Source organism: Anas platyrhynchos, chromosome 11 (assembly GCF_047663525.1).
Source record: "Anas platyrhynchos isolate ZD024472 breed Pekin duck chromosome 11, IASCAAS_PekinDuck_T2T, whole genome shotgun sequence".
Classification (NCBI taxonomy): domain Eukaryota; kingdom Metazoa; phylum Chordata; class Aves; order Anseriformes; family Anatidae; genus Anas; species Anas platyrhynchos.
The window spans coordinates 7274358-7298007 of NC_092597.1; the positions used below are offsets into that span (position 1 = coordinate 7274358).

Sequence of the window (23650 nt, forward strand, 5' to 3'; positions counted from 1 at the left end):
AAAATGCTCAGCAGCACATGGTAATGCCATGCAAACTGGGGACATGTTGACCTTGCTGAACGTTGTCAGCTTCCTTAACAGTCTCCTAAAGTGCTCAGTATCAGAGATCCTTGCAAGTCACTCTTTGTGAATTCCCACCACAGGTACCTCTGATGTGAAGTATCCTCTCCCAGTTTTTCTGTTCTAACTTGGGATTTAGTTGACTGCAGCTGTTCTTAGAGGTGTTTTTCACCTTGAGCTTTGCTCAAGTTCTATTGAAAGCTGCTGGGATTTGTCATTGACTTCAGTGGAATTAGGCTTAGGCCTTTATCAGAAAGTTTGCTGTTTGCTGCAAGTTTGATTTCCATGTGATATATCTGGAATCTTTCAGTTATCACAGTGCCTTTGAAAGGGGAAATTGACAAACTGTTATCTCTCAGCACTTGTCGGGTTCAGGTTGGTTCCATCAGATCACAAGTAAATTTGTGCCCAGTGAAGATGCTATTGAGTTTTTTATATTTGATCTTTATTTCAGGATTTTATTTTTATTTTTTTAATTTCAGTCGCACTGTCCCTTTCCTTATTGAATAATTCCTTTACATCTTACCTGTAAACTCCTTTGTAAGTAAGAGGTGTAGGATTATGCAACTGCCATTTGAAAAAAACACTGTTGTGGAAAAAACTGTAAAATTCTTTTATGGTCTCCTCAGCATCCATAGCTTCTGCTACTTAAGAGACAAGGCAGAATTGAACTCTGGCTTCATTTTAGTTCATGAAATACAGAGTCAATGATGATTTCAGTACCAGCCACCAGTTGCTTATCTGTAACTGAGTGCCCTGTTAACTATCAAGAAACTTAAAAAGCAAATTCCTAGGAGCACTACTTTTTTTTTTTTTTTTTCATACATCCGTAAATACTTTGTTAATAAATGTCAAATAAGATTGTCCAGCTATTGTTTGCTTGCCCAAGGCCTTCCCTTTCTCTTTGTGTATTGGTAACAAATTATTTTTGCTTCCATTTTAATTAAATGCAAACATTCTTAGCTCTTCAGAAGCTCTGGAAAACGTATTTTAAAACAGTGGATCCCTTTTTGATTTTTGCAGTGATTTCATCCCACAAAATCATAGGCCGTAGCTTATTTGTAAATGTAGCCTACGTATTCATTTTTTCATGCATTTTAGAACTGGCCTTTAGATCAGGTTATTATTTTATTTAGAATGATGAAAGACAAAATGCACCCACATATGTGCACACCCACACTCTACAGAGATAATGTACTTGGCTAGGAATCAGCTACTGATTTAGCTTGTGGCTGAACTCCTACCAATCTTTCTAGTGTGATGGAGAACATTTTCGCCTCCCATGTTAGATTCTTCATATTACTATGGAACAGTTTTTCATTCCCCTAGTTTCACATGTTTTACTTCCTGCTGCATCAAGGGACTAAACAGGCATCATTAGGCTGTAAAAAGTGAATGTGGCAAGTGAGAGTGGGGAAGGAGTGCTGCATGAATGCATCAAGGGTAGAATCACAAAAACTGTGAATATTAAGGCAGAGTCAGAATGCAGCTGCTACTTTGGGGAGGGCAGTAAAAGAGGAGACCCTGCCAGCCTGCAGGGTGTATACGAATAAGGTGTAGCTGCAGTATATGAAGGTGGTATTGCAAGTGTACTAAATGATGAATTTTATCCTTTAAAAACTCTGCAGTATTTTGCACACAGGCATCTTCCCTCATCATTCCAAAAGCCAGAAGGGAAAAAGGAACTCCTCACATTATACAGCCAAGAAGAAGCTATGTTTATACTGTTAAAAATCAGGAAGTGGAGTGGTATGGGGTTTGTCACAATCACAGGTACTTCCTACTGGCTGAAAACAGAAGGGAGAAGTTGTATTTACTTTGTTTCTTTCTGCCTAGCCTAGCCTTGCCTATCTACATTTGGAGGCCTTTCTTTCTATTTACTTTAGCAAATAGAAATGAGCATGGCACGTCCTCAAATGAAGGTGAGAAAATTTTATTATTGTTGTAATGAGGTATCTTTATAACAGGTCAGATTATCTTAAACTTTTATTCATCTGATTAAATTGCTTGCCATGTTATCTTGTATTTTTAACATGTTATAATCAGAAAAAGTAATTTGGTAATTCTGGCAACCAGAGTGATACCTTGATGAATGAGTCTCTTCACTGCCAAAAGATTTTGGATTTATAATAAAATATGTAATTGAACACAGATTCAACATTTGGGCAGTTTATCTCTGTTAAAGTGCCCAGTCCTATCTCTATTAAAGTAAATGGAAAATCTCAGTTTTTTTAAATCACTGGAGACCTAAACATTAGGCTGATATGAAGAAGATCTCTCAGACAGTCTAATGGGGGACCTGACTGTCCCCCCTCTCTTCTAGCGTTTCACAAAACTTTTGAGTGGAATAAATTAGGTCATTTGGTTTCGATTTCTAAACATCAGGTAGCTCAGTTTGAGATACTGCCCCACTTGGACAATTCAGGAGCCCTACACCCTTCACAACATGCCAGTCAATCGTGCGGGATCTTCAGTATATAAGATTTATGGTAAAAAAATAAGAAAGCAGACGTCCATGAATCTGTAATTTTTATACATTCTAAGGAGCATAATACCATAAATCTGATATGTCACTGTGAATCCAAATTAAAATTGTTTTGCACTTGAGACTTGATGTCTGATTTTGTCTGAAATTTGCAATAAGGAAGTGGACAGGTATTTTGCATCACTCATGGATTAGGTGTTTTGTGTCCGTTTCAGAAAACTTCAAGAGACTTGAGATACCATGTTATCCTGAATGCTACCTATTCACAAGTGCTGTGGGCCAAAGGAGCTATTATGGTCATTTATTGTTAATGATCATACAAGCTACAAAGCACCTTGCACAGTTGTTACAGGGCTCCATACCTCTCAGTGCAACCAATACATAGTTATTAGAAGTCAAGGGTATGGGTCAAGGTACTACATTGAATTATGGAAAGCCCACTACAATCTGAGGTTACTTTTCCTCAGTGTTTAAAATTTGTTTCTCATCTGAACTTATTTGTTTTTTGTTTTATGTTACTGGATGTTGCTCTGTCTTCACCTGTGCCTACTGTTAGACTGAATACTTCTGTAGTATCTCCTTGTATATTCTTTTGCACTGCAATCAACTTTTTTACTTTTTCTTCTTAATCACATTCAAAGTCAAATAGATGATTTCTGATCTTCATTCATTCCTAACTCTAGAGTTTGCATTTTCATGGTTTGGATTATACTGATTCACCTAGCTGCTACTGACCTGAATCACCAATCAACAAGGTGACTTTTAAATTTTTCTTTAGATACATGTGTTTGTATTTTCATTCTATGTCAGCAAAGTGATTACAAACAATTAGTTTTCCTGCTTTTAAAATGATCTTAGTAAAATTAGGCCTTGGATGGAAATATATTTGACAGAAATTTGTAAACATGCTTTGTTTCGTATATAAAATGCTGTTGTAACATTTGCTTTTCTGGTCTTACTCTTTATTTACTGCAGTTTTTGACATCTGTCCCTGTCTCTTTTCATCAAATATTTATCTGCAGCAGCTGAAAGAGCCTCATTTGTTTTAATTAAAAATAAGACCACCAAGCTGGGATCACTTCCTCAGCTCTTCCATGGCTTGCAGAGACAGACAGTAGATCTTGTGAGGTTTTCCTGAGGGTGGCCCGCTAACAGGCTTTCCTCCCCTGCCTGTATCTTTCTTTTTTGCACCGTGTTTATTTTTGGATAGAGAAATGTAATCAGAGCCACATTCTGGACAAAGAAACTTTTTACAGTTAACATGCATGAGAAAGAAGGAAGATCATGTTGTGGTGTGTTTGGTGCTACATTATAAGAATCCATTTTCAAATTTGATTCTTCTGGAATGGAGTTATTGCCACAGAAACATAGGAATTGTCATAGCAATAAAGCCTAAAAAGCCTAAAAAAATAATAATAGAAAAATCTTCAGAACTATGCCTTCTATGTCTTTTAAGGGGAAAAAAAGCCAAAAAAGGCAACTGGCTTTCTAGAGCCAGTGGTACTCAGGAAGGATCAATTGACATGAAGTTAGCAGTGGTTCTACTGACCCCCAGAACACATGCAGTTGGTATTATGCTCTTTGGGAATAATACTGGGGCATTTAGTGAGAATGCTTCTTTTTGATAGAGATCCATCACCAAAGAAGGAAGTGATAAACTGCTATCTTTTTTTATTCCTACAATGTCAGTTTGAAAATATGATGCTATCACTACATACAATTCTGTTAATTCAGTTAAATCCTGACAGGACTGTCAGACCCAAAAGGCAAAATTCCGGCCTTGTGAAAATCAGTGACAAAAATACCAGTTGATTTTAAAAGACACCAAAATTGCATCAGAGTATTTTTTCTTTTACTCCAGAAAATAAGAATATGATTTATCATACTGATCCTACTGTTCAGACAGTCATTATCTACATCACTGGGATACCTTTAGTTTTTTGGCTTTTATTTTGAATGCAAATACTAAGTGATAGAGGAACATGGTACTTCGAAGTGCTGATGGCTTTCTGTTAATGGCTTGGGAATATGGCTAGCACAGCTGCCTCCATATTGCTTGTGAACTAAACTCCTGTTTACTTTGCAAAACTTGGTGACAGTATAACTTCTGAAATTCTTTCATTTGAAGTCATCTTTCTAAGAATTATGAAATCACTTCAGGAAAGATCAACATAGCTAGTGCATTAACTGTCCCAGTTGAAACATCTGGACTCTAAAACTATAGGTTCAGAACTCTCAGCAAAATTCACCAGGTATATGTGTTCAATGTTGACATGACCAACTTCAGAGCATTTTTCTTAAGAAGGATTTGGACCAGAGCCCAAAGTTTCCTTCCTTGATGATAATCTACACATCACTGTGACGTTACTTTTCTGCTTAAACACAAACGTATATACACAGTCTTGCTTGTGTTCTTCATCATTACAGCTGCAGTATGCACAATGTTGGACCAAGCAGGGAGAGCACAAGCAGCTGTAGAAAGCTTTACGACAGACACTTTAAGGAGTGAAGTACTGTGTCTCCCCTGAAAGTGAGATAAACTAGAATGATAAAGCAACTTTCTGTGTTCCATTTGTGGAGACTGCACTTGCTAGTGAATCCACTCCTGCACTGACATAAAAAAAAAGGGGGGGGGGGGAAGCCTGTAGGTCCCCATCTTTGGGACCCCAAAATAGTATTTAACCAATGTGGAATGCTCTGATGAAAGATTGTCTTGTAAATGAAAGAATGCCATAGAAATCATATCTGTGCTTACTGATCTCAATATAATTAAGTGATTAACATCCACTGAAAGGTGAATGTCTGGTTGGTATCAGGACTCCTTTAATAACATATGAACAAGGAAGCTTAGTGATTCACAGACCATGCCCAGAGTGACTGTAGCACCCATGGCTACACAAAAGTTGGTAATTGATTCTCAGGGAGAAAGTACAAGTTCTTTAAAATTAAAAAATGTGTAAAAAAAAAAAAAAAAAAAAGAGAGAGAGAGAGAGAGAGAATGAAGGAACAAAGAAAATATAGTATCCCATTGTCCTAGCATGAAAATATCTTTGAACAACCACTACAGCAGCTGATTTAAACTGAGGTTTATAGAGACATTGTGCTCATTCATGAGAAGCTTTACTTTACTTGATGCTCCAAATTAAGATTTCCAGGCATCCCATTTAATCTTCTAATCCAATAATCCTAAAATCCAGCAATTAAAGAATGTTTTGACAAAGCAACCTGAGGCTCATTCCTCTAATTATGCTGCACAGTTTAAGCTCATTGACTTCAAATATATAGGTTTGCCCCTGTAAAACATATACACAATGCATCTGAATTTACTAGATTAAGAGACACTTCTGCAGAATGCAGCCTATTAACAGCTTGGACAGAGCTGAAACAAGATCAAGACATTAATATCTGAGATCAACTACTATTTAAAAAAATACTATTTAAAAATAGTATTTAATAAACAGCTTCTAGAAATCCTTCTCTTTCTGTCATGTGGGTTGGATTTCTCTTTAAGCTCTGGTGTTTTCCATCAGAAAGTGTGGAGTCTGATCATTCAGAATGAGAGACATGAAATACCGTTCAGGTAGAGCAGCCACGAAGAGACTGGAAAATTCAGTGATGCAGAGAATTTATATTATGTGTTGGTTAACTGAAGATAATAACAAAATTACTTCTACATGTTCTTCCTGTTCTAGAATTATGCTTTGTCAAGCCCAGTTAACACTCTTTCCTGCCCCATTCCTAGACATTAAATCATTCCTTCCTTTATTGAACTTGTTTTTTTGATTTGGTGGCAGGTATGGCCACTAACAGAGATCTGACAAAATCCAGACAATCTCTCCGTCAGAAAGGACCTGAGACACTTGCCTGAGACACTAGTTTGACAGCTTGCCCCTTGCAGTCTTGCCACTATACACAAGAATCTGCGCTACTGGAACCAACCTAGACAGACCAACTTCCCACGTTGGACTCACTCTCTGGAAGGAAGTCTCAGTGACTAAGACCTACACCAAGTTCTTCCTCGTGTTCCACTCCATGTTCTGACTGTCAGTCTGCTTTGCTTGTCTGATTGTAATGGTTCTGTGGGAGGATCTTTAAATATGCAAAAATGATTCCCTGAAACAAACTGATGAACAAATCAGGAACTTGACTATGAATATCTGAAATGGCTGGTAGATGTTACAGGAGGGTGGCTGCATTTCTGGTACCATACCAAAAAAAAGTAGAATGAGGAAAAGGCGGGGAGGAGCTTACCAGGCATCAGGTGATAACCCAAATTCTTTTCTTTCCCTCAGTTGAAGATGCAGCTGGATGAAGATGGAAAGACTGGTGAATAACTGGGAATAGAATTACACAGCAGGCCTGAGGTAAGCAAAAGAACTGCTGGACTTGTGGAGAGGAATGCAAAAGGGTTTGTCCTACTTGGTAACATATGAGAAAAAATTGGAATGTAACGGTTTGCCCCAGTAGCTGAAAGAGAAACAAATGCATTGAACCTGTTCTAGCAGAAAATGTATAGCAAAAATGTATAGGAATATTTATATGATATAATGTATAGGAATACAAATGTTAAGAAATACAAAAAGTAAATTGTAATCGCTAAGCAGCAAAGGCCCTGTAGATGATGTTCTGGGTGCTTAAAGTGGGTTCAAAGGGTACACATTTCCAACAGGCCTTGAGATGCCGTTTCAGAATTCTAAATCAAACTTGGGTTAAACATAAAGCCTGCACTATTGCAGTCTGACGCAGCATGTCTCTGGCAAACTACTTGTTTGCTAGCGAAACAAATTACAATATTTTCTTTGTGAGCTCAGTTGACCTTCAACCTAGTAAGAGGATAAAATGTTAAAAAGCACAGAAATAGACAAGAGCATTTTTTACAAGTGGAACCTTCATAATAGCAAGACTATGTCTGGTGTCAGGAGGACTTGGGTTGTTTGCTGTTTGTTTTGGGGATTTAAGAGAGTAATGAACAAAGCGATTGCAGGAGACAAAGATATGCAGCTTTTTTGTTGTCCCAACAAACTAGGGGAATTGAATCCATTGAAGCGCCTGGAGTTCATTCTTATAATCCCTTCATTAACCCTTGCATTCAATGAACCCTCAATTTTCCACTGGATGTGAATTGCATTTTGCTTGTGTCTGTGTCCACACTTTTCTTTCAATTTAATGTTGTGTAGGTTCTTTGTAGTTTTTCTTTCCTTTCAGATACACCTTTTTATTATCAGGCCATGTCCAGTTTTTCCAAGGTTGACGGCATTACTATTAAGAAATGCAGAGTAAAGTGATATTATTCAAGTGACCACACTGAGTCCTCTTTTCCTGATGGTCTCCCATAACTTCTCTGACTTGTGATTTTTGTGTTCTTTTTTTATACACACTTTTTGCAATTCTTTAATCAGAAGCTAGGGGGTTAATTATTTTGTATAATATACATATTGTACAGGCTGAGAGGAAAGCCAAAGATCAGCAATGTTACTCTTGGGTAAACACATTTACCGGTATCAAACACTCCTCATTTTAAAAAGGTGTTGCTATGCACCTGCTGTTTTAATTCGTACTACCTTATAAAAATCAAAACAAAGTGTCAGTTCTGGAAACAGCTAGACCAAGGGAAGACATTGACTATGCTCCAGTCAGTGCCAAAACAGTCTGCTGGGACCAAATCCCTTCCTGTGAGGCACTGAAATGGACTCTTTCTGCCCATATTTACTTAGAGAGAACTTTGTGTAAATTGGTAGTGCTTCAAATGTTCTGTCTGCCAACAGGAGAATCATACATTTTGTTACCTGTAAAGTGGGGGGATACAGTTCACTGACCGGACGCTTTACCGAGTGAAAAAGAGTTATTCCAGGAGGTACATACAGCACCTGTTTTAATTTCATGTTGCAGTGCTGCTGATATCCTGTTCTGTGTCCCAGAATATGAGATAGCAATATGTATTTCTTCAGCTTGGAAAAGATGAAAAAGAAAACCTTGCTTATCAATAAACATAGACCAAACTGTTCCTCAGAAATCAGGTGACCTGAAACTTTGCTGTGGCAACTCTTCAGTCTTTGGAAAAAAAGTGTGCATTAATTTTCATAAATTGAAAAACATGTAAGTAGAGATTTTTGAAAGTTTAAGATGGACAAATACTTTTCAAGTCCAAGTCCATCAGATGCTTAATTGCAGTGAAGAAAAAAGAATGAAATATAAATGTCAAAGAACATACAGAAGAATACTCCAGGAATATCTGCAACTATTTAGTGAAGGAACTGAAGAGATCAGACCTGCTTTCCAAGTCCAGAAATTCTTTAGTACACAGATGGTCTAGAATTCAGTGGGAACAAAAGTATCACATCATAAGTCAGTTGTTTAACATACTCTGTGTTTATATAAACTATGGGTAGACATAGCATTACTGTAATGTCATGGTTGAGAAATCAGGCACTCAAAGGTCAGAAAATGCAGCACAGGTCAAACCACAATCATAATTCTTCCCTTTTTTTGCTTGCATATGAAAATATGAGATTGGATGTTCCACTGACTTATGTCAGGGCCCTGAGAGCACTAATAGGACATGATGGCCTTGACCAGACTCACCTGGGGCTTCCACCTCACCCATGGCCTCAGGGGCTTCATTTAAGCTCAGTCTTTGGCTTTCAGTTCCTGCTTGAGCTATGCTATAGGTGTGTTTGGTATCTGGATTTCTGATTAGCCCTTGCTGCTACTCCTAAACCTTCCTTCCCTGCTCTGTTGGGACAGGGCCCTACCTGGTGAGGCTTCTGCTGTGCTGGCTAGTGTCCTGTTTGGCTTCTTATGCAGGTACTATCCCTCACTGTGCTTTATGTTACTATTAATGCTTCTGAAGAGTGAGAGTGTGACTTTCCTGTGAGGTCCTACCTTCCCCAGAAAGACTTGAAGGCTAAGCCTGGATTCAGACTTTGCAGGTATGGTTCACCAGTAAAGGGATGAAAAGCAATTATTAAAATAACTGCTGCAATAGGATGATCATGTAATGATATTGATGAATTGTATGTTTAAAAAACATCTTTAAGGAAATGTAATTTTTCAAAATCTTGAAGAATATTTAAGAGTTAAAATTTGTATAAGATCTTACAAAACCATTTTTACTGGCCTCCAAAAATTTGGCTTTCTCTTTAATATTTGTTTTCAAGAATTTCTAGCCTTCAGTTATGAAACCTGAAATTCTTTTTAGCAAAAAGACAAATTAATAATTTGGTGGTTATAAACTTGTGTCAGAAATACACAAGTGCTCAATCTCTGCTATTATTTTTTTTCTAAGTGCAGCAGTTTAATAGAAAAGTGTTTTAAAAGACAGGAGGTAAAAATTTTGGCATCTTTTAATTTGGTGGCTGCTGGTGATTTCAGGTGGGCAAAACCTTACCCAATAGCTAAAACAGAAAGATCATTCTGCCAAATGAAATGTTTCCAGTGGAGGAAGGGGGAAAAAAAAAGTAGGAGATGTCTCCTGGCAAGAATTACAATGCACAAGAGAAACCTAACTGACAGAAGAGATACTGCTCAAAAACATTCTCATGGACAAAATATGTGCTTACTTTGCACAGCCAAGGAAACTTCAAGTATTTGAGAAAGAAGGGGGAGTAGGGGTAAAGCCTTAACCTGTTATGTGTTAGTGAGGTATAGCTAGAAAGCAACAATCAGTGGCTCTGGGATTGGCAGTGTGAAAGCTCAGGTCAGTACCTAAGCAGTCTTTACTCTGTTAAAGTTCATTTGCTAGTTCCAAGATGAAATTGTAAAGACTTTTTCAGTTGGAAAAATCTGAAGTCAAAAAGAGACTGAGGGGAAGAAAAAAAAAAGCATCAAAAGAAAAAAAATAATGGTCTTTTGAAGTTTTATATTTAAGGAAAGGGCTGGGTTTGTGCCTTTAAAGCAAACCTTCCTGACACTACAAATCCAAAAAATTCACTGTGGCCAAAAGCCACATTGCATGTACTTATATTTGAGAGGAAGGGGGAGGGAGATCAGTTCACAAGCAGGAAATGGCTTCCAGGTGTCTTCTCTATGCCGGCACACAACTTGATCAGTACAATCCAGTGATGCCAGGCTCGATACTCCTAGCTATGTTGCCGTTTCTCAGGGATTTAGTCTATCTGTGCATTATCACTGCTGTTCTCCTCATGACAAAGCGTAACTGTGGCTCTGAAGCTGTGTTTGAACTGCTTGCAGGCTACGGGTGACTGACAAAGTTACAGGTAGGCTTTCACCATTGAGTATGAGCATGTGGAAATAAGTGGAGTACAAATACATACGGCTACATCTGTATATGCGCTCATACCTTTGTGCATAGAAGTTGAAAACACATCTATTTCTGGAGCTGGACAACAAAGTCAGGCACTCTCCTTGTTGTGTTGTGGAAGGAAGGAACTGTATGTGGCTCTCTTTCCCTTTCAGCACTCTGTGCAGCTCGTGAAGGTGGAGAAAAAGATGTTTAATTTATTCCATTCCAATGTCTCCTCTGTCCATTGCCTCCCCTCACCCTTCTCCAGTAGCAGAAATACTTTCGTTTTGGATATTATGCTTTCATGGTGCAAATATTGTAAGAAGACTTTTCTGAAACCTCATTCCAGCTTGTTAGTTAAGAATGTAACAAAAAGTAATGAGTTTATATATCTGACACAGAAGTTAGTTTTAAGGTGTACTCTTTAACATTTTGTTTTGACCTTTTCTTCATGGAAAAGTTTGAATTCGTAGTATTAAACAGACTGAAAAGTGCTGCTCTCCATTCTACAACATTATTTACATTACTGCATCGTGACATAGTCTCATACTAAAGTATCCTTTTATTTGAAGTTGTATTCTGTGTTGGCTAACTTTTTTGTCTTTCAGTTAAACAGAATCAATTAAATATTCATCACCATGACATGGTGGGGAGGGGAAGAATCAAAAAAAAAAAGGTTTTTTTTTTTGATTGAATATAAGGCACTTCCAACCAGAGAGCATTTATTTGGCTGCAGAAGCAATGAATAGCTGCATTCTCAGTGCTGATGAAAGCTTCTCCATTGTTGTCTCAAGAGATATTGTTTTCACTGTGTTCCCTAGAGGACCATTCTAAACAAAATCCTTAAGGTCTGCATTTGAGTATAAAAGTTTTAGTGACTATTTTATTTTTAAAGCTGGATGAAAGTATTGCAGTTCCTTAGCTTGGAAAAGGATATACAGAATGATAGAACAAAGACATTCTCATGGACAAAACGTGTTCATGAGACAACAGCAGCTTCCCAGCATAAAAGAAGGATTAATAGGGCAGCAAGAAGTTTAACATTTTTTTTTTTTTACATGCAAATATTAAAAAAAAAGTGCTAGAAAAAAGTAATCTGAATAACAGGAATTGGCAACATATTTTCATGTCATTGCAAAAAACATTATACCAGCCAGCACCCTTCCTACTCAGTCAATATCTGTAAGTTGTGGAATGGCAAATGTTAAAAGCCTGCATTGTGCAATTTATTAACATTTAACGTGGCAGATCTGTAAGGAGTCAATCAACAAATTTCTCTTCTGTCATTGTGTTTTCTGAAAGTAACAAACATGCTGATGCTACAATGCTCCTACATCATGTTCTGTGTCTTTGTATGCCAGCACTGTATATTCAGTTGCTGTTGATTTTATGAAGCTCTGAGACATTTCCACATGGGAGCAGGGTCACATTTCTGTTTTTATTGTTCCACTATAGCTTTTAGCACTGTAACTTACTGTCTTTACTTCTCAGTTCATAAGACACCCTGAGAAGCTTGAAGCTGTAGCCTACCAATTCTGTTGACAAAACAGGAAAATTGGCTGACAAGAGTTATCTCTCTGAGTATCTAGTTACATTACCCACTTTTTGTCCAACTGTTTAGCCTCTTCCCAGATCTGACTGTTTCAAAATTAACCATACTACTCCTGCACCATATGTTCAGATGCCCCAAGGGAGAACGGAGTTGTTTTTCAATTGGCTCACTGTCTTTTAATGAGGCAGGGGACTTGTGACCTCTGTGCATGGTGGCTGATAAATGGTAAGATGTACCCACACATACTCACAGAAAACCTGCAAACACAAATGAGTTGTGGATAATCTCTAGCATTTACTAGGGAAAAGCAATCTTGTGTGCAAACACTTAATCAAAAAGCTAATGCTTAATAGTATGTGATTTTAAACTGCCCATGCACAAGTCTGTCAACATTTATTTCCAGGTTCTCTGATCCTCTTTATTAGTTTCCTGTCTTGCTTTCATCTTAACAACAACTTTCTGTGACTTGGTTGTTTTTGTATATTTGTTTTTTTTCCCTTTTGTTAATAAATAACCATTTTTCCTCTTCAAATCTGTTTACATTTCTTAAGGATTTGAACAGGTTAAAAATGTTGTTCATGCTACTGAAGGAAAAGCGTGTGCTTAAACAAAAAGTGTTATGTAACTTATATAGAATAATATCACATGCTAGACCATTATGTTAGGATCTGATCAGATAAATGAGCTTTGCCTTCATTAAAAGCTCTAATCTTGATTATAGTCAGAGCAGCCTTTAAATGACAACTCCAGAGTTTTCCTCTAAAGGATCTTTTATGTTCTGGTTTGGAATTTTTCAAATAACTAAGAGGTTTTGTTTTGTTTTGTTTGGGGAAAACAAAAGCAAAATTTTCTTCCTGACCATTTTTTTTTAAATAATGGGGTGATCATGGAAAAACTTCCCCTTGGCTCTCAGCTGTGAGTTATAAATACCCACCAGCCAAATCCAAGTCTGGGTTTATTTCTATTTTCTTTTTCCAAGATCTCCTTTCTGGAGATGTGTTTGAGCCTTAGATCTCTTGCCTGTATTGTTACAGAACTGATGAAAGTCTGAGATCTCAATCAAAGGCTTAACAAAACAATAATCCTCTATTGCCCTAATTCTTCTCAGAAACATCTCTCTCTGACAAGAACAGTCCTTAAGCTTTTACATCTTTTTCTGCTTAAAATTACTTTCCTAATTAGAAAGAATTGTTTCCTTCCCAAGTCTTTGTGCCTGAAGAGCACTGTATTTATTGGAAAGCATGTCTCAGCTCTTTAGCCTCCCTCTCCCCCAATATTGTGACAGTGATAACACTTCACATCCCTCAAAAATTCCAACTTCCTTTTTTAACACACAGAAGAATTCAGTAACATTCTTTACAATCCGCCTAATTCCATTTGTAGCAAAAATCAGAAAGAGGAAGAATCACACAGATTTCATGCTTAATGTAATCATTTTCAAGGAAAACATATTTAAAAATAATTATCTTTTTCAGACGTATACACTTTATAGACTTCTCCACTTCGACACTTCAGGACATCATTTAACGGGAATTAGAATCAGAATGTGTGCACGCAGTACAGGCAGAATTAGTTGAGTATTACACATTAAGTAGGGAATGTAAAACAGATTTCCATACCAGAGGATTTGTTTACTTTTTTCCAGCTCAGCAGCTGTTCATCCTTACAGGTGATGAGGCCCCATTTCAAGAAGTTGCTTATGCAGGAATAGTACTAGTAGCTTCAAGTGTCTAAGTAATCCTGCACATCCTGAGTTAGACACAAGCTCAGATGCCAGCCTGACTTCAGTCATAATAAATTTACCTGCCAGCAAATTTTAGTATGTTAACATGGACTACATGGAAGAAGCTCCTGACAAGCTGCAACAAGATTTAAGAAGGTTCTGAAAAACTTAGTCATAGGGCATAAATAAATCATTATGTGCTGTTGAAGAAGATGAATTTGAGTCTAGCTCAATACCAAATAATTCACACTGAATGAGATGACTCTATTAACTGGTACAGATTTGAATAGCACTTGAATGAAATTTGTTAGTGCCCTTACAATGAAGTCTGCAACGCGAAGATGTGATGATGGCCATGGTTTATATGACTAAGTGGTTGTTATACCAACCTAGCCAGCAGGCATGACTGCACCTGATTTGACTGCCTTTCTTCAGAAGTGAACAGAAACAGCTGTTCAAACAGCTGAATGTCTTTTGCTATCCCTGTGACTACCATTGTTTTAATCTGAGAAGAGTGGTTGAAGCTGGAGTAATGATCTCTTCTGCACTTACCAGTAACCCAGCACAGAGATGCCACCAGTGACACATGACAGGGTCTTCAATTCATCTCCCCTGGAAATGGACCGTTTTTCCTCATTCAAATTCCCATCTCAGTAAGGATACTGCAATCACAGAAAAAGTCCAGAAGTTAAGAGTGATTAAAGACAAGATGGAGAGACTTTCACGCGACAGATGTGTGAAACCTGGTGCTACTGAGCTGAGACTGTAAGTAACTAAGATCATGAGGTTGCATAAAGCAATGAATATCATTATAAATATATTAGCACTGTCCTACTGAAAAAGAAGACAGCATATAGTAAAACAGGATTGGATAAAAAAATAAAGTTTTACAAGATATCTCTTTCACTCATCTGGGTAACTAAATGCAACACTATATTAATCTAGTGAGATTAAAATATAGCAAAATAACTAAATTAATTACAATATCTTCTTGTATTTGCCAAATATCTTTCTCTTGAGGAAAAATGTTGATTATTAGTTGGGAATATAAAGAAAGTCTTTATGTACTCTAGTCATGCATTGTATTTTTAATTTGAGGGAAGACAAATGTCTGGGAAGTCATCTATTCTGAGATTACTCACTCTTTATAGTGAGGTACTCCTAATACTGCTTCTGAAAACCTTTGAATGTGTGGATCTATGTTTTTGGAATTCTAAGTTTTGTTTTGTGACAGATGCTACTTACACCTTTCTTTTGACACCAGAAGATTAACGTAGAATAAGTTAATTCTATTTGCTTTGCTACTGGTAACAGTTCTACATAGAAGTTTTATATGTCTGACTAAAATGAAATTTTGTATATATCATTAATGATAAATGCAGGTGTCTGCGCTCTAAGAATATCTTCTAAATGAAGGGTTACCCTGTAACAGTTTGTATAGTTTGGCAGGTATGCTATTGGAATACAAGAGAAAGTGAAGGAAGGTTTCTTTTTTCTCAAAGTCTCAGTCTGCTAGAGGCCATTTGTTGCTCTAATGAAGATAGCAGATTGAGAAGAGAAACTTGTGCATCTGGGCAAGTGATAAGATCAGAACAGAGAAGTGCTAAACTGACCTGAAACCTAACAAAATCTACAAAACAGATCTGATCTTTCTGAAGAGCCAGTGCAGACCAGCAGAAATGACAGAGTAGAGAAGCCATGGAGAAAACTCTAAGTGCAAAGTGACTGCATCAGCAGCAGTCACAGCAATGGGAAAACTCTCTGGATTGACAACAAATAAGCTGATCAGGAAAAATAAGCTCAACAGCTTTACAAGTCCATATGAAAACTTGGAGGAAACTGAAACACACAGCACAGCCAGCTGGCTGTTCCTGAGGGTGGGCCCACTGCCAGACAGCTGTGACAGGAGGGAGCCAGCCCCAGTAGCCACCCCTAGATGACCTGGCCTACCCTGGGATTGACTGATATTCTTTACTGGTAAGGGAGAAGTTGAATACACTTTGTGCAAATAGCCACGGATTCTGTTATTCATTATCTAAAGATATGTATACAGTCAGTGTTCCACAGTCTGTTGTTTGTATTCCAAAACAATCAATAGTAGAAAAACCTCTCTGTAAGAGCACAAGAAGAGGTGTAATTCATTTTTTTTTCCTCCTTGAGAGAAGTTGGAAGGGGAACTCTGAGCAAGAGCTTTGAGACAGCTTACCAAAAAGAATCTTAGATCTCTTTGCTGCTAATTTAGAAATTAAGGTTTTGAACCTCTGCTGTGATGACTTTTTTTTTTTTTTTTTTAATTTTCTAATGTGATTGATTGTTTATTTTCTAAATAAATAATGCCTCCTTTAATACTCTGGCTTCACATATGTAATACTGTATGCCTGGATCTGTCTGGTTGTAATTTAAGGACATGTTTTAAAGACAGGCTAACGTTCTGATCACAAGAGAAAACTGTCAGAGGCACTGCATGAAAAGTACAGGTTAGGAAATTTGCAAAAGTAGATATTTGTCTTTCTATAAAGGTTAGGGATATCTCTTTAGTGAAGTGTTAGAAGACACACAAATGTGAAGACACTGCCAGCTGCCCCTGCTGTTTCAACAACACTAAACAAATATTTTCATTGTACTCTGAAAGAGAAACATCACTGACCCCCCTACCACTCTTATATTTTATTATGGGTTTTTTTAAAAAAAAAAAAAAACAACAACAAAAAAAAAACAAGCAAGTATAAGATATATATGTTAGGATGCCATATGACCTCACATTCATGGATTTCAGAAAGGAAAAGATGAGAGTGCTTCCACATACTCTTTTTTTCATCCTAGTGAAAAGAGTGAAACTCATTTTCAGTATCCAGAGTGTCTACACCTGGGGCCTAGATGAAGGGAAGTAGGTAAATAGTTCCAAGTAATTAATGTAATGGCTCAGAGGGGCCACAGAAGGAACGAGGAGTTTCTCCATTTTAAATGTTTGCCTTCATGCCTTGCCCAAAGCAAAACAAGCTATCTGTCTTCTGGTTTGCATTCTCCCAGTGAAAGGTTCCATTTGTCTTATTATCATTCCAACATATGCATCATTTACAGCTTTCACTGCTTAAAATATGTAAGTACTGTACAATGCAAGATCTTGTCTGAGCTCTTAAGTTTTTCTAAAATTGTAGACTATTTAAAAAAAAAGGAACCAGTAAAGGTAAGTTCAATTTAGATAGTTGGGTAACTTTTGTGAGTGGCTACAGGTTAAGTAAGGAGAGACTTTGGTATCGTGATGCTTTACTCCACAGTTAAATGGCATCACCTCTTTCCGCACTGGGTGACAGAGGGCCTACCACAGAAATGACCAAAACTGATAGGTTATACCCAGACTGGCCATTCTTACAGACTGAAGAAAGGGTGACGGGTCGTGAGTTCCATATGTTTCTGACATTCAAGTCCTTTAATGTGAGTTGTAGAGATGTGAAAATCTCCAAAATATATTTCTGAACTCTCCTACAATTAGAAATGTATGCCAACCTTTTCTCACAAATATTTTATCTAGTAGCTCAGTGATTAGAAGTCTCGTTCAAGTCTTGTCTCTTACTTGAGGGCACTAGATTTGCATTTCTAACTTCCTGTTTTGAGAAACCCAGTATATGGGATGTTTAGGTGATACCCTTCTAGATTCTCCTGCAGAAGTGAAAACACTGCCCATTAGAAATACTTCAATGGAACGAGAACAAAGCATGACTATTTATCTTAATAGTACACTCATCAAAGCTGGAGGAAGCCTAGACATCTGTTTCTTCAAATTAGTACTTAGTACTAAATCCTAAGGAAGGTAAGCCATGTAAGACAAACTCCCTGTCTTCAGTCCATCTTTGTGTTCCCTGCAGTTGCATGACTTGTATTAGGAGTATTTTTCAACATGGGACCTCAGACACTGTCATTTCCTCTATAGAGGAAACTTACCTGATATATGGGGTAGTTAATATTGCCAGCTGTCACAAAGACAGAATTTCACTTGACTATTCACATGGCAAGCCTGCAGTCATAGTCCTAAAGTCCCATTTCTATGATGTAATACACAAACATGTTAATGGACGTGCCCTAACCCGCAAGTTGATAGAGCGATGAATTTGATGTGGAAACCGGATTGCAACAGGCCAAGATCTCATTAGAAGCCAGCAAACATTTGTTAGGCTTGGTTTGCATTTGAAAGGTTTCCTAATGTAGTAATCTTGGCAAAGTCTCCCTAAAGTAGATGCTGCTGAAGTTATTCAAAAAAGCTTAGAGGGATTCCCTAGACAAAACAAGCTGCACTGACTTGTGTGCTCTAAACAGAGCTTATAGTAGAGCCTTTTTTTTTTTTTTAAATAAAATAAAAAAAAAATGCAAAGAGTAAAAGCCTTTGTGACACTGTAACTATAACAAATATCTTCTGCTGACATGGTCTCAAATGAGTGACCACCTGTAAAAGTTTAATTAGCTAAGGCCATATCTAAAAGTACCTTCTCAGGATAGATATACAAATCCAATATAAGAAGGGAAGTAATTAGGAAAAAAATAGATTAGGAACGCTGTATTTCTGCAGCATATGTTTCATCTCCTCCAAGCATAATTGCCTATACAACAGAAAGAGTAGTTTAGCTGTTCTAACTGTATGTTAACAGTATAGTCCTTTTTTTTTTTGAAACCGTCATGGCAAAGATCACACCTCATCACCTACATGACTGACAGGGCAGTGCTGGCAGAAGCCTGCAACCTAGTCATGGTCTCATAGAAAAGGTCCAGACCTCAGAAAGATTAACTTAACTCTAAAGCTGGCTTAATGCAATTATTATTGAAGTCAAACTCTTATCTTTACATGTTTGCAGGCTCTACCCTCTCTGTAAAGAGGTAACATTTCTCAAGCGTATTGAATTAGCTAGTTCATTGGCTGTAATGAGGGGAACTTAGAATTCTATATTAAAATGTAAATGTATACTTGTGTGTGTATATATATATATAAAAGGTCGAAGAAAAAAACAGCAGGACAAACTTTAATTTAGTCTGTTGTATCTAGGATATTTTTCCCTGGTAAATCAGTTAAAGGGATATAAAAAACATATCTTGGAAAAATGGTGGAACAATCAAACAAACTACGAAGTAAATCCACCAACCAAAGCAAAATAAAAGTGAAATTCTTCCCAACAGGATTCCAGATAGCACAATGTGGGAGCATCAACTTCACTTAACTAAAGAAGTTTTGTGAATATTTAAATGACTTCTTTGGAACTTTAAGTTCTTATCCAGGTTTGAATGGCCTTGCAACTAAGAATACACTCTATTTAGTATTTCTTTCAACTTGTTTAACACAGCATCAACAGTTTTCTCAGAAGATACTATCATTGTTTGGCAAAAATATACTTGCAAAAATAAACTAACTCCAGAAAAAATTCCAGGGATGTATTTGGATACAGATGTGGACAGTGACTCTTGCCTACATACAAAATAAGACTAGCTGTGTAACAATTTTCTTTGCTAAATGTAAACATCCTACCATTGATAAACTTTGCAGAAAGAGAAACTGATTGCAGTATATTACTACCATCACTAGTACTTTAAGAGCACCCTCTACAGTCACAAAATGCTATTTAACCAGAAAAACTTATGCCAACAGTAGACAGTATTAACTGAAAACTGGAGTATCGGTTCAGTTTCTCAGCATAGCGTCATATATTTATGAACAGATCTTTATGAGTGTTTGAAGCCCCGGTAAAGACAAGCAGACTTTGCATGAGTGTCAAAGATAGATTCTACTTCATCACTGAAGCCTTTGGATTTGAGGATACCTTAAATGTTCTGGGCTGACTCACAATTAGGCTGTAAAGTTCTTCTCTAGATGATGGATGATTGTGGGATCTGAAATGGAAACACAGGTTGGTATTTGTTTCAAAAGAAAGCAAGGAATAAACCACAGTCAAGGCCAAGAAGAATTAATTTCCCTGAGTCTGGTCATTTGCTTTTTCCTGGTTGTAGTTCACAGAATACTTTTTGTAAGAGTTGTACAAAATAAGTAATTATTTCAGATCACAATCAAAACTGAAAAAAAAAATAAATATATCCATAAAATGCTTATACAAATGTACATTCTACTGTACAAATACTTATGTCTTGCTTTATTTGTAGGTTTGGTTAACAATTCTCATAAAGCACATTACAAGTCCTTCCTGGAAGTACAAATTGAGGAGAGAAAGGTTAGTGTGCCTCTAAGATTTTTATATACTACCCTTCAGCAACCTTTCAATTTCATGCAAACCCTTCCAGCAGCTCTGAACACGGTGAATCTGACACTATGGTGGTATTATTTGTTGTTATTGCAGTGTAACTCTTTTTTTTAATAGATAAAATCTTTCATCTGTTGCTTATTAATTTTTCAAATATATACAGAATATATTTTTTTCAGTTAGGAGACAGTAGACTTTATTCTGCTATGGCTTTCACTGTCCAAGTGAGTAAAAAAATAAAAATAAAAATAAAAATTGTATGTCATTACCTCGTTTTATTTTTTCTTGAAAAAAAAAAAAAAAGAAAAAAGCAAGGGGCATCCAGTATTTTTCCATGTTAAAGTTTGAATAATTGTTCATGTCATATTGAAATGAGTGGGATTGAAGAAGGAATTTTAAGTTAAGCACATGCTTGAGCAGTCTTCTGCATAAGACCTGACAAGAAAAACCTATAAAGGTTGAAAATTCCAATCCTCTGAGACCTATATTTATTAGTATGTCTTCCTGGTTTTGCCTAAATTTACAAAGATGCTGGTATTTTCTCATCTTCAGTGCATTGGTAGTTAAGATACTGCATGAAAATCAGGAATGATGTGTAACCTCTAAAATAGTAGGACCAATATCCTTGTGAGTTGATCCTTAATATTTTTTATATTGGGCATCTCTGAAATGTTATATCTCCTCTGAAATATTGATTAATAAAACTGCCTATATTGTCTTCCTTCACCTGATTAAAAGGAGTAGCTAGAGATTAAAAAAAAATAATAATCTTAAGAATATTAAAAAAAATGCTTTTTTCGGTCTTTTTTTTTTTTTTCCCCTAAATTAATCAGATGTTTGTCGAAGGAACAGAATGGTTAAAACGATTACACCCACCAGGTGGTGCTATTGCACAACATCATAAAAGTATTGCCGACATACCAAAATAGGTCAAAAGGTTTTGAGTCAGATGCTTCCATAGACTTCCATAGGCTTGAATATGTTTCCTTATTTTTGTCCAGAAGTCGGGGAACAAAAAGAAGTAATTAAAATACTCATGAAAGCCTATGGGGGGGGGCGGGGGAGTGAAAGATTTTAGCAACATATTTTTACATGGAGTATAGGCAATTTTCTCTCTGTTCCAAAAGTTACTTGAATCTAAAGAATATAGTTAACGTTTTACCTCTCTATTGAAATAATTTAATTTCAGTGGAAATTGAGAGTCTCGTCTGGATATTGGTCCTAGCTCTTATCAAAGGCAGATCACATCTTTAAGATAGCTGAATATGATGCAAATCCTCATGTGACTTACAGGACTAATTCATAGATATATTATGTAAATTTAACTTCATACTCTATAGCTACAGTACATTTTAAAATATGAAAATATAAAAATATAAATTTTTAATTTATATTCTAATTTCCTTGATATGCTAGTTATGTTTTTAAATGCCTGCACACCCTAAAACAAAATAATCTTCTATATAAATTGCAAACAAAATAAAGTTACTTAAATAAAGATAAAAATACAATTAGAAACTTGTATTTCTGAGAAACACAGAGTATGTTCATTCTCCAGAATGTAATATTTGGATGCCAGACTTAAGAATATAGACCTTAATTTTGAAAATATTTATGTTAGACTAAACTTTAAATGATTATATTTTCTCAACATTAGGCACATGAGTATTATTTTTTGTATTATGGACAAAACTGTTAAATTCCTCAGAAAGTCTTGGCATTGTCTTGCTATGATATGTTTTTATTTCAACATAGTACATTCTGGTTTTTTTGTTTGTTTGTTTGTTTTTGTTTTTTTTTGTTACTAAATCTTCTGTCTACTTAAGTTGAAAACCATTTTGAGGTATGGATGTGTATCTGCTTGGAGCTCAGGAATGCCAAGTAAGATGTCCTAATACTGAAGGCATTATTATAAAACAGATAAGACCAATAGTTTTTGAGAGCTACACCCATAGCCATTCAATTAGCATTAGCTAATTCAATGATGAAGTAACCAATATTTATGATTGCAATGACTGAAACAATGCTGCATTTAAACTTTCTTCATATAAAGACACTGATAATGCTATTAAATTATTAACTTTGCATATTTGTGCAAAATGGAAACCCCATCTATGCTACCTGCTTAAAAAAAAAGTTTCTGTAGCATGGGCACAGCTGACTGCAGGAAGGCTGACCTTGTCCAAACAGGGCTCTGTACACAACAGGAGAGCAGGTAACTGTTACAGTGGTTTCTGGAACACGCGCTTTGTAGTATCTAGGATTTCTACAGGCTTTTCGTAGAAAAAAAGTCTTTTGTCTTTACTAGGATTGCTTGAATGAGGCTAGTGGGTCCACCCACCCATCTTTAAGGTACAAGGGAAGAAAGGTACAAATAGCCAAAAGCAGTCAAAGAAGAATGGAAGTTCAGAAACCCTCATGGTGGCTAGATATAGAGGTGTTGAAAAACTTCAGCTGAAGTTCATATCAATACTGGTTATTCATTTAATGTAAAAATTAACATATAATCTAGTAATTAGAATTGAAACTATCACATGATCAAACTTTGTGTTGTATTTTCCTGTCAACAACTTTTAAAGTTAACTGTTTTCTTTTCACCTTCCACTGACCTTGCACCCTTAGAAATCAAGAGTGAGATACTATGTTTATGTGCATAAGGTTAACGATTGTACAGTCTTGTATACAGTAGAAAGAGTATTCATGGACTTCAACTAACTAAAATGAAATAAAATTCTATAGATGACAAGTTACAGGTTAAATCTTTACTTCCTAACTTTTTCCTCACCAGGGATTAACTGACATAAATTAAAAACTTGCATTTTCCCCTCTGCAAACATCTGAAAACATTAATCTCCTGTTCTACAATTTCATCTATAATTTCAGACATTTTATTTGCCACGTTTTACTCTCCTCTTAAGAAAGTCCTGCAATGTACATATGTTTTTGTATAGCTGCAGTAATGGCTGGGATTATTCAGGCTTTTTTAGAATACTGTTGCACACCTCTCCACATCACGTGCCTGGGTTAGAGGCAGAGGGAACCCAGTGGTCTGGGTTGTATCAGTAGTACCCTGACAGCTGCTTAGGGCAAAATAAGAAATGACACGTGTAAAAGACAGGGAAAACAACAACAACAACAGTAATAATAAACTCACCACCAAGGAAAGAGGGGGGGAAAAATAAGAAAGGTGGGAAAAGAAGAATGACCTCTCTTTAATCATCAGGAAGCAGAGATCATACATTAAAAACCATCTGGTAAAAGTGTAAAATTAAATTTCTTCAAACAACCCAAATTCTCCTCTGGAATTAAATTTATACCAGGGTAAATTTAATATTTTAAATACAGCTGT

At 36.5% G+C, this 23650-nt stretch overlaps 1 protein-coding gene and 1 long non-coding RNA gene across 12 annotated transcripts in view; one reads left to right on the forward strand and one right to left on the reverse strand.

Annotated features, from left to right (window-relative positions):
* Nucleotides 1-23650, reverse strand: part of LOC113844967 (uncharacterized) — a 38516-nt gene that overhangs the window by 11070 nt on the left and 3796 nt on the right. For 5 of the 6 annotated variants that reach the window (XR_011812063.1, XR_005268511.2, XR_011812064.1 and 2 more), the window contains exons 2-3: nt 19867-19936; nt 14615-14724 (exon numbers count right to left, since the gene is read on the reverse strand). This is a non-coding gene — a long non-coding RNA (uncharacterized lncRNA). Of the gene's footprint in view, nt 1-6796; nt 6850-14614; nt 14725-19866; nt 19937-23650 lie in introns of all 6 variants that reach the window. The other variant, XR_005268510.2, reaches the window with a different exon arrangement.
* Nucleotides 14030-23650, forward strand: part of CGNL1 (cingulin like 1) — a 67564-nt gene continuing 57943 nt past the window's right edge. For 2 of the 6 annotated variants that reach the window (XM_038184782.2, XM_072043513.1), the window contains exons 1-2: nt 14031-14827; nt 20204-20271. The gene's annotated coding sequence lies outside the window, so the exon portion shown is untranslated. Of the gene's footprint in view, nt 14828-20203; nt 20272-23650 lie in introns of all 6 variants that reach the window. The other 4 variants (XM_013092422.5, XM_021267095.4, XM_021267096.4 and 1 more) reach the window with 3 other exon arrangements.